The sequence below is a fragment of the Microtus ochrogaster genome, chromosome 5, assembly GCF_000317375.1.
Source record: "Microtus ochrogaster isolate Prairie Vole_2 chromosome 5, MicOch1.0, whole genome shotgun sequence".
NCBI classification, from domain to species: domain Eukaryota; kingdom Metazoa; phylum Chordata; class Mammalia; order Rodentia; family Cricetidae; genus Microtus; species Microtus ochrogaster.
In genome coordinates, this window is record NC_022012.1 from 80301770 (window position 1) to 80313681 (window position 11912).

An 11912-nucleotide genomic window follows, 5' to 3' on the forward strand; every position below is an offset into this window, starting at 1 on the left:
CTCTTGTGTGCTTGATTGCCTCTGATTGGCTACAGCTGAATTCAGCAAAAGCTATTATTTGCCCTTGATGAGCCAATCAGATGGCCTCATTGGCCATTCAGAGCAGGCACCGGAACCTGGGGGTGGGGGGAGGGAATAGGAGGAGGCTATGAAACAGATGCAGGACCCAAGCCTGGTCTGTGTCCACCACGACCTTCACATAGGTCACACCCTCATTCTCTGACTCATCACCCCAAACCAGGGCTCCTTACCCACCGCTACCTTCCCTGTTACCTGTCAGCCTTTGTCCCACAATTCCTCTCTCTGCAGAACCTTTCCACATGCCTCTTCTTGTCTAAACCCATGACTTGCTCCATGAAACCCATCCCCATCCCCAAGAGGACCTAACTTTTCTAAGGTGCCACAGCTCCATGCCAGCACTCTGGCCTGCTCCACCAGCAATGACAGGAACCATGGAGCTAACATCAGAAAGCTACAGAGAAGCCTGGTGGTTCAGGCCTATAATCCCAATTACTTAGGAAGCTGAGACAAGATAGTCACAAGTTCAAGACCAGCCTGGGAAACTAGTGAGACTGAGTCTTATAAAGAGAGGAGCCAAGTGGGGTGGCACACACCTTTAGTCCGAGCACCAAAGAGGCAGACATAGGTGGATCCCTGAGTTCAAACCAGCCTAGTCTACAGGTTGAATTCCAGGACAGCTAGGACTACACAGAGAAACCCTGTCTCAGGGGAGAAAAAAAAAAAAAGTAAAGAGAGGGCTAAGGCAATATAGCTCAGTGGTAGAATCTTTTTTTTTGTATTTTTTTAAAATTTTATTGATTTTTATTGAGCTCTACATTTTTCTCTGCTCCCCTCCCTGCCTCTCCCCTCCCCTTCAACCCTCTCCCATGGTCCCCATGCTCCCAATTTACTCAGGATATCTTGTCTTTTTATACTTCCCATGTATATTAGATACATGTATGTCTCTCTTAGGGTCCTCATTGTTGTCTAGGTTCTCTGGGATTGTGAATTGTGGGTTGGTTTTTTTCTTTGCTTTATGTTTTAAGACAGTGGTAGGATCTTTGTCTAGCATGCGGAAGGCCATAGGTGTCTTCAGCATAGAAGGAAGCAGACTGTTGTTATTATCACCATCAGAATTTTTTCTTTGACCTTGGGCAAGTGACATACATTCTTAGTTTTGTTTTCCTTGCCTGCAAAAGGGCCTAATAATTGAACCTCTCTGAACAGAGTGTGACCTTAGTTTGGGGCTGCAAGATGTGAGACCCAGAACTAGGGTAGGGGTGTAGCAGTCCTACAGCCCCCATGATTGGCCTTCTTGAGCCTCTGTAAACTGGCTGAGAGTTTGGCAGACAGACTGGGCAGTCCAGTGACTCTGCCCTGTTCAGATGATGTCTGAATGTCAAGATACCAAAGCAGGTACATGCTATAGACTCGTGTGTGTGTGTGTGTGTGTGTGTGTGTGTGTGTGTGTGTGTGTGCAGACAGACACATGTATATGTTGCTAAGGTTAAGAGGACCTGATGGGATAGACAGACTATTAGGGGGGTTAGCAAAGGCTCCGGAGGAAGGTAGGGCAGAGAGAAGAGCATTTCCGGTGAAGCACGGACAAAGGCCTGATAGGATGAGAGGGAGAGCTTGGTGCTGGGGTGCAGTGATGTGTAGAGAGGGTCAGAGTGAGAGAGCAGAGCCTTTGTCTTGGGTCACATCCTTGGAAATGCACTCTTAGACATGAACACGAGAGACCTTTCAGCAAGTCCATCATGGGAAATCAGCTTTTAGTGGAATGAGGGGGGGTCTCTTCTATAGGCCCAGAGTTAATGGGACCTCAAAATTCCCAAGTGAATTGACCCAGATGTTCCATTCCATGATTCAGGACTCAAGTCAGGGTCCTGGATGTTGTGTAACCAGCCTGCTGGGATTGTGATGCCCCCCCCCCACCCTCCATCCAGGGTCCTTGATGCTTATAATTAAGCCCTATGCCTGACCCTCAGCTTCTCTGCCTCTGGCTGCAAGAGATGAGAGAGTCTTTTTATATCCAGCCGAAGGGGCTTCTGAGTTACACATTTCACCTTAAATTTGTGATTAATCGCACTCCATCTTTGATTGTCTCTCCAAAGTGCTGATAGCCCCCAGCAACAGCCATCCCATTCCACAGACCTTATAATCACACTTCCCTGGGCCTCTCATGCCTGAAATATTGCACCCATTTGTGAGTGTTCCACCTCAGTTCATGATGAGGGGACATCTGATCAGCTGTGCCTGTCACATGCCAGAGTAGTTAGTACCCTACCGTCCTCCACAGTGACGTTCTCTTTGGCAGTGGGACAGTGTCCACCATAGAATCTACTTTCTTGAACCTTTCCTGCTACCAGCTATGATGGGCTAGTTCCCTGGCGCCAGGTGGAGCTGGCATGCAGGGTTTACAGGGCCACATATGGGTGGCAGACAAAGCAGAGTTGGGTCACTGAAGAAGTTTGCCTGTGATGCACTCTTGACCGAAGCCTGAGTTGGTTCCACCTAGTATGGACTAGCCCCTCAGAGATGTCCCCAGCTGAGGAGGGAGGACCAAGCCTCTCCTATGTTACCCTGAGCACAAGAGGGCTGCTCCCTATACTCGGGCATGGCCTAGGGAAGGACTCAAAGGCAAGTGATCAGCAGCCATGCTCCTGGCACATGTGGGGAGAGACAGGAACGAGAACTTGACTGTAACTCCTGCCCAGGTTCTGAATGGTCTCTTTCCAGCCCTGAGGCCTCAGGTGAGCCTCAAGGACCCTCTTCGCCAGTGTCATACATCTCAACAGGGCACTGCCACACCTCCAGTTAGGATCCAGAGGGATCTGAGAGGGGCACTGAGCTTGTTGTGAGCTCTGGGCTGCACACACATGGGTCAGGGCCAAGCTTCATTGTCTGTCCAGCTGGGAGTCTCACTGTACAGGCAAACCAAGGCCAAGGGCAGCGTGGGTCTGAGGAAATGGGAGCCATAGGTCAAGTCTGCCCTGCCAGTGAAGCCCCACTGAAGCTGTCTGAGCACCTGGCTTAGTGACCCAGGCCTGTAACCCCCAAAACTGGGAGGCAGAGGCAGAATGGTGAGTTCCAGGCCAGCCTGAGCTACAAAGACCCTGACGCAAAGAATAAAACGTTTTCTGAGTGTTTCAGGGAAGGAGTCAGGGAAGGAAATAGTGTTCTGTAGGGGCAAGCTGGGCAGGGGTCTATTTAGCCTGCCTCCGTGTGTTAATTAATTAATGACAGATGGGCAGACTGGTCTCCGGACGGCACCAGTGACGTTTGTTCAGCAAAGCGACTGGAGAGTAGAAGTCCGTTAGGCAGCCTGAGCATAGAGCTTAGAACCCCTGGTCAGAGAAGAACAATGACGATGGGGCATCCTCAGGCTGGTGACAGTCTGTGGTAGAGACAATGGGGGCCTCCAGAGATGGCCAAAGAATCCTTGCCAAGGTCATGGACAGGCTCCCTTTGTTGAGGTCTTGCAAATAAGGCAGATATGAGCACACTACACACAATCCTTATTTGAAAGAGCCCTTTGCAGGCCTGAAGATGGCTCGTAAGTAGATTCCGTGTCCAAATTTGCCACACTGGCCACATACTCCTGCGGTGTCAGCCTGTGGCTGGTGTGGAAGGGCAGGAACTAAGGGCTGGTGTCTTCTGGGTGTGACTGCTTAGGGAAGCATTGGCATGCAAGCGAAAAGGAAGGCTCTGAGCCGGGCATGCGCAAACTGGCATGCCAGTTAAAAACCATCATCAGACTTAGTGTTCCAACAGCCTCTTTCACTTTGTAAAAGCCCTTTCTTTCAAAAATAAAAGAAGATTGGAGGCAAGTACAATATTTGGCTGTGGCGGCTGTTAATTTGGCACTGGATGTCACCTCCGCCTTTCTCTTCTCGGATGCCAAGTGTGCCTTTCCTAGCTCTGGGTGGGTGGGTGAAGTGATGGGGGTGCAGGGCGGGCTCCCCGAGCCTCTTAAGATTCGAGATTCATTTCCTTAAACACACATTGTCTCACTCCAATTTCACGTCCGAGCAGTTCTGGCGAGGAATTAGCAGCCCCTGGGAGCGAGCAGGCGGGTTCTGTTTACACGGGGAGGGCAGGCGGGCATGCGGGAGGTGAGGGTGCAGGCGGGGGGCTTGGGGCTGTTTGCACAAGGAGCCCACAGACAGACTGGGTCCTGGGTTGAGGCTGTCTCCCCTGGCCAGAGGCTCTCAAAAGGACCCATACAGTCTGCTATCACAGAATGTGTTAAGTCCCTCCCCGTTTCAGGTACGTGGAAGAAAGAGGACTCTGTAATGATTTAGGGACAAATGGAAGACACTGGGCCCTCAGCTCAGAAGTGACCATTCAGCACAACTTCCAATCAGAGAAGTCTAGCTGAGATCAAAAGGTCTACTTCTCCATCTCCTTATGCACGTGGACTTAATATCTCTGGAAGCTGTTCTTTCTCCTGTATGCAGCCTGTGTACCTCCAACTATATGTCTCCTCCATGGTCCATGCTCTTGAGCTGCTATAACCCTGTCATTGTGTAGGAGAAGCAGCTCCAGTGCATGAGCAGACCCCCCAAGGCCCAGAATCAGGGCTCTTGCTGTGTTCATCAACCCCCAAGTCCAAGGTGTCATGTAGGAGGTATGGGGATTGTTCCTACTTGCCTCCTCTCCCCTTCAAGACAATAAAGGCACAGCATGTAGGAAGCAGTTCAGAAGGGTCTGAGGAGGACTATGTTTTCCCCCACCCCACCTTCTTAAAGGTGCCTTGCAGACAGCAGAACCACAGTCCACAGACAGCCTTCCTCCAGCTCAGCAGGTCCATGCCCTGAGCTGTGCTTCCCTTTCTGTCTTCCACCTGCCCGTGGCATGTAGTCAGCCTTCATCCCCAACTCATATCCCTTCCAGCATGGCAGAACTGGGCATCCCAGAGAGACCAGACAGAAACTGAGCCCAGGGCATGCTGTTGGGGAGGAGGAGCCCATCCTCCAGCTCTCCTGGCCTGCTGCTCGTTCATCACCTTTTAGAGGGGAGACCTGCTAATTTGTTAGCCCATTAGCTGGGCACTCGCAGCATATGGACCTGATTCCTGCTGCTCTGGTCCTGCCTTCCTCCTTGCCTGTCTGCCTACCTGCCTCAGAGGGCTTCATCCGAGCACATTGCGTGGTGTAAGATCCAGGCTCGTCATGAGTTGGTGGGGGCTTTATCTTAATTAGAAACTGAGCCCATTGGTGAGACATCCATCGGGATCTTTAAAAGTGCACTCTGGGCTTCAGCGAGTCTACATATGGAGTTCAGTCACATCCACAGTTGAGACAGAGCCTCAGCTAGGCTGTGGACTTGAGGAGGTGTTCAGGAAAAGGTGCTTTTCTCTATCAAGGGGGTCCCTCAAGAGTACCTAGAAACATCAGGAAAAGGTGCTTTTCTCTATCAAGGGGGTCCCGCAAGAGTACCTAGAAACATCATGGGAATGGGGGTAGGTAGAGAGGATGCTTTGTCTGACGGTCCTTTACGGTGTTTGTGTCCCCACCCCTGAATTTCTGTGATGGGGCCCTTTGCAGCCTGGCATCCCTAGTGGGAGGTTCTGAGTTGCCTGGGGCTGACCATGTGGCAGATGCAGAGCTCTAGTCTCTAAGACGGTGGACAGAAGAGAAAGAGATCTACTGGGTTTAAGCAGAAAGACTCCCGTAACTTGAGGCTTTATTCCGGGAAGGAATTGACGTTTTCCCCCAGCATGCACATCAGGACACAAGTGTACCTAGAGACATGCATCACGGTGTTCCATATACCTGAGTCGCTGGGACATTTGTTTGACATGTGTTGTCCATTGGAATAGCATCATTCTAATGTGCACATCAGTGTACACACGTTGCTGTGTACCACCCACATGGGCATGCCCTTCAACACATGTGTAACAGGCATACTTAGACTTATGCATGTGCGCATGCACACACACACACACTGGCTCCTCTATTATCTGGGTTTGTGGAGGAGATAAATTTGCAGTTTAGCAGCCCTAAACCTGCCAGGCTTATAACCATGAAGAGCCAATAGCCTGGTCTCCATTGAGCCTTGCTGAGAATGTACTGTACAGGAGGGGTTTCCCAGCCTGCTTTGCAGGACAGTCCTCCAAGGGCCTATGCAGGAACTGTCTAGGTTATGCTGGGAGAGATTAAGAGTCAGGACCGTGGTCATCACCTTGGGACCTGAGCTTGAGACATGTCTAGTCCTAGGATGGAAAGTAGTACCTGTAGCTCAGGGTTGGAAGCAGGACAGTCTGTAGGCCATGCCGAGGACACAGCTGGTCTATTTCTTACCCTAACTCTAGGCATAAATGGGAGTGGGACTGAGTTCAGCTCTGGGGAGTACTCCAGTGGGGGAGAGTGTGTGGCATGGGCTGGCTACAGCTAGATTCTCGAGGAGCTTGGGGTTCTTTGGTGGCGGAGGCAAGAGGATAGGGTGCAGCCCAGCCCAGAGTACAGGCAGAATCACAACTGATAACCTGAGTCTGGCCCGTGAGCCTTCCCAAGCGCTCCCAGGAAGCCCAGGCCACAGTGGAGCGAGGTAAGAAGGAACACAGCCGTCCACTCTCCTGTCCGTGTGAAGGGGGAAATAGGGCTGCCTTACATAATCGGGGCAATTTGTTCCACTCTTGTCCTCCTGGTGTCATTGCCATCGCCACCTCCTTGGTCAGGGAGTCCTTGACAGAGCTAGCAGCTCAGGCCTTCCTCCCTCCAGCTGGAGGCTGCTAAACAGGATGTGGGAGCCCTAGGCTTTGTCCCTGCTAAGATGGCCAGTCTGTGAGAAAACGGAGGGGATCGGTCACAGCATGATAGCTCCTAGTCCCCAGAGAATCTGCACTGGCAGACACCCTCATTCCAGATCTAACAAGGAGTAGGAAATAAAAATGTCCCTCCAGAAGCTCTGATTTGGCCTTGGCTAAGAATGGAGTTTTCCCCCTACCTCAACCCCTCTGGGTAAAGGGAACTTCTTGGATAGTCACAACCTCAGGGCCTCAGCCTAGAGAATATGTAATATTCCCCTAAGGCTCATGGAAGGAGCCACTGAGCAGACCAGGGCTTCAACTGATGCCCTCAATAGATCTAAATGGACAACCTCAGGCAGATGAACGAGGACCCCTTACTGTAAGGAGATTGGCTTCCTGCTGATCATTCATTCAGCAGTCTGGGAGGAAAAATTCTTCATAGGATGTTCAAAACAGGGTAGACTTGCCAACTCAGAATGCAGCTGTCCCCGACTTCCATAGCCCTAGGACAAATGGCCCAAGACCTATGGCTGGGGTGGGGGGCAGTTGAATGGTTTCCTGAAGACCAGTTGCTGGGGACATAGGGTTGGCTCTGGACCAGGTTCTCTGTTTATACGCATGGTTAGGCCTCATAGTCATGGAGGCAATGTGCTTCAGTTGGCCCAGCTAGGAAGCAGGGACAGCCACAGGGGCTCATGAGGACTCCATACAGCAAATGACTGGAATTTGTTTCTGCTCTGCTAGTAGTCCTGCAGTAATCATCACCCCATTCAGTACTGCCCCCAAAGCTGGGTGAGGAGGTAGCCCACATGGGATGGGGCCCCAAGCAGAGCCTCTGCTCTCCTGAGTGCAGCACACTTATTTAGAAGCTCATGACCATTCAGGCTAAGGGCCTGCCAGTATTTGCCAGCAGGTCGGGCTGCCAGTCCTGTTTGCATAGTTGGTTTGCATGACAAACACTGCTCAGGCCTACAGAAGGTAAATGCTGGCTCTTATGGTTGCTGGAGTTCTTACATTCATAGAGAGGGAACCTGGAGCTTCAGGTGCCAGGCGTTCTCCTTCTCCCTGAACAGTGAAATAAGGGAAGACTGGGGTGCGGAGAAGGGCCGGAGCCTGCATGAGAACACCTGCCAGACACCGGGTCTGCAGTTCTCTGACCCCAGCTCAGAAAATCCTTGCGGGACGACTGCCAGCATTTTTCAGATTCGAAGTCGGGAGCTTTTCCGTGAAGATTTAGGAAAGGCTGTGAGTGATGAAGGTCTCCTCTGGGGTTGTGGCCCCAGTGTGTGTGTTTCCTGGGTGCACCCATACCCCCAATGCATATCTGTTCTCATCATATTTTTAGTGTGTGCAAAAGGCCCCAGTGTCTGGGTCCTGTCTGTTTGTTTACGCTTTCAACTTGTTCTGTGGAAGATGGAAAGGCACTTACAAGGATACATAAAACTCAGGAAGGGCTATAAACTGAGAGGAGGAAAGAAAGAAGAATGAAGAGCGAGGGGAGGGAGTGAGATGGAGCTGAGAGATACTGACAGAGGAAGTAAACAAGATGGCTCAGGCCTGAGCGCTCCTCACACACTCCACACACTCATTTGTACCCTTCACGTGGGCAGCTCCAGCTTGGCACCAGTGCCCATTGCCTTCTTGTTGCCTCAGACTCGGGTCTTCTGATCAACCTGCTTCAAGCCCAGTGTCTCCTGGGACCTGGCTCAGAGGCCACTGTTGACCATGCCATGTCCTTACTCCTACCACGTCCCCCCGCATCCTTAGGAGCCTCTCCAGCAGTGTGCTCCACGAGATGGGCTAGGGCTGTGACCTTCAGGGCGCCCTAGCCTTCCAGAAGCTGCAAAGCCCCACTGCTTAAAACAGCGAGCATGATTTAAGGTGGCTTGGGAACTCCTCTTGAGGTATGCTTGGGAGACCCATAGAGCCTGACCCAGGCCTGGGGCTGCCAGTGGCAGGCGCCCTCCATGAATTCTAAAGGGAATATATAAATGGGATCTGTAAGTCTCTGCTTGGTGCTGGGTGTGAATGAGGTAAAGTCGGTTTGTGTGTGACAAGGTCAGTGTTTTTTTTTTCTCCCTTCATTTTTATTTCTTTTTATTATTTTTTTTTATGTGTATAGGTGTTTTGCTTGTGTGAATGTCTGTGTACCCCCTGAATGCCTTGTGCCTGTGGAGGCCAGAAGGGGTGGATTTCCTGGAATTGGAGTTCCAGACAGTTGTGAGTTGCCATATGAGTGCTAGGAGTTGAGTCCGGGTTCTCTGAAAGAGCAGCAAATGCTCTTAACCACTCAGAAACCTCTCCAGCACATCTTCAAGATGTGCTTGAAGCTGTCTTTGGAGACAGGTGTGGAGCAAGCACGTTGGGATGGCCTTACCCTAGAAGGGTCTCTTTCTTTTTGAAGATTTATTTATTTATGCATGTGAGTACTCTGTTTACATGTCTGTCTGCATGACAGAACAGGGCATCAGATCCCGTTATACATGGCTGTGAGCCACCATGAAGTTGCTGGGAGTTGAACTCAGGACCTCTGGAAGAGCAGCCAGGGCTCTCAACCACCAGGCCATCTCTCCAGCTCCACCGGAGGAGGGGGTCTCTTGACACCGTGTGGGAGGCTGCAGCCACCACCGAGGCTTGGTGCCATCCTTGCCTTTATGTCCTGCTGTTCTCGTGGGAAGATCTCATGATTTTATGATCAGCTAGCCCAAAGGCCCTGGCAGCCTCTCTCGTGATCAAGAGCTGTTACCGATGCTGTCATTGTTTGTTGACACTGTTGGCAGTGTTAATAGAAAAGGATAGCCTCTCAGATCAGAAAGTTGCCCCGTGGAGGACAGGCTGTGCAAAGAAGGTACCCAGGGCCATAAGAGCAACCCTAGAAGGAGACCCCACAAGAGGCCTCCAGCTTTCTACATTATAACCGTCAGTCTTTGAGGAATGTTCAGAACAGCCAAGCTAAGGGGAAAGGGTTGTGTCTCATAAAGAGCAGGGCTGGAATTAGAATTCAAATTCATGTGTCTAAACATTCTAGCGCATAAGTATAAGACATGAGAAATTTTACCTTTGGACAGGTTCTGACCCGAATGGCACCTACAAGATGCCATTCTTCATCTCTAAGATGACAAACCAGCCAGCCCTGTCAACTAGTTATGATGGAATATATAAAAGGAAGCCTAACTAGGGGACTCTTGGAGCAAGGTCTGTTTCTAACCATTCTGGAGTCCCTGAGGGACCTTCCTCAGCCCCTGTGCCAGTAAACCCTCTGTGCTGGGTTATACCAGTAAAATGGATGTCATGCAGGCGGAGAAAGCAAGTTCTGTCCTTTGCTCCCTGGCCTCTAGAGCCAGGCTTCAGGCCAAGCCTCCACCCCATCTCATGAGAGAGTTTACAGGGGTGAATTGCTACTCCCTTTAGGGGATGAGAAATGGACTTCTCTGAAAAGATCTGGATAGCCAGGGCACTTCTCAGAGCCATCATTTTGGATGAGGTCACAGTTTGGATCTGTGAAAGTAGAAGCCTCCCCGGGTCACTAGGACCACACTGAGCCTCTGCCTGCCTGGATCTCAGACCCCTTCCAGCCCTCCCAGCACTGTGCTCCTAAGAGGTCATAGAGAGACCTTACTCCAGTCCATTGTATAGACCCCTCATGCATGAGGTAGAGACAAAAAAGGATTAAAGAGACTAGGCAACAAGGCAGTCATGAGGCCCCAGTCCCTCCGATTGGGCTGTCAGTGGAAGAGAGAAAGCTGATTGCTTCCTCTGAGGGCAAGGTCGCCACTCAAGGTGTACCGAGCAGACCAGACATGTCTGGCAGGCCTGAGAATGGTGATGTACCCAGAGCCTGGCAAGGATGATGGTTCTGAGAAGACCCGTGCCACCAAGGCATACTTTCATGGTTGCTAGACAGTTTCTCTGGCTCCCAGACCCTTGATTTCTTCAGCAGTAATATGGGAATAGTAAACGTGGGATTATTAAGGGGACTGGGGGTTATACACCAAGCCCTGTCTGGATGCACAGAGGGCCTTGTCATCATTGTCATTGTCCTTCTGTGCCTGCTAGAATTCCCGTGGGAAGAAAATATGAGCCAACTGGGTGGGAGGCAACGGGAGAGAGTGCAGCCAGGGTGGGTGGCAAGGGGCCGCAGATGCCGACACAAACAATCTGTTTCCCATAAACATGGGCACCCACACCAGCCGGCCGCCACCCGCGACTTCTATGAGTTGGGAAAGTGCGGGTGTGTTTACTCGCACTCCCCCGTGCCAGCTGGTATGCTGGGCACAGCTTCCCTCCCAGCTGCCTCGACAGCCGGCAGCTCCCAGCTCAGGGAGGGGAGTGTGAGCAGGGGCCCCTGGATCTTGCCTACAGTTTGGTTCACCTCGGGCTTGCATCACTGATGCTTTCCCAAGTCAAATGTGGAAGGCAGGGGGTGTTGAGAGTGTCCATGGCAGTTGGTCATGTGACTGGACTAGTTTTCCTGCTCTTCAAGCTCCATCTCTCCAGGGACCCCTGTCTTGAGTTTAGACATGTGTCCCTCCAGTGGGGTCCGAGTTCTTTCCTCCTACACCCCAGCTGCCTCGTTGGCATCTCAGCACAGAAACATGCACATTGTAAGTAGGGGCAGCTGCATGGGCTCTGTGGTTGGGCCACTGTCCTAAGGGTGCTGAAATGTGTGTGTTTCAGGTTCTCTGCTCTGTGAACGTGTAGATCTAGGCATAGCAGCAGGGAGACACATCTTCCCCTTGAGGTTAGGATAGATGCCCACTGTGAGGACATCACTTGCCTCCTGGCCCAGTGGAGAATTTGAGCCAAAGAATGGGGGGATCTTAGAGGTAAGGGCTCAGGGGTGCTACCCAGGTTTTCGTTAGCAGGCACTTAGTGGTCTATGCTGGAGCTATAGCTTGTGACCTTGGATATAGGTCATGAGTGGCTTTGGCCATTAGAATTTGATATTGAAATACACTAAAGTATAATCTATCCCCACTCTTCATGGGCCATTTGGGAGAGATTACTATCTTTTTGTAGTAGAGAAAACCATAAAGTTTCTCTCTTAGGGCCGGAGAGACAGCTCAGTGGTTAAGAGTACTTGTTGCAGGCTGGAGAGATGGCTCAGTGGTTAAGAGCATTGCCTGCTCTTCCAAAGGTCCTGAGTTCAATTCCC

At 51.2% G+C, this 11912-nt stretch overlaps 1 protein-coding gene across 10 annotated transcripts in view; it reads left to right on the plus strand.

Annotated features, from left to right (window-relative positions):
- The window catches only part of Cacna2d2 (calcium voltage-gated channel auxiliary subunit alpha2delta 2), a 130357-nt gene that overhangs the window by 44675 nt on the left and 73770 nt on the right, over positions 1–11912 (plus strand). The window lies entirely within an intron of this gene.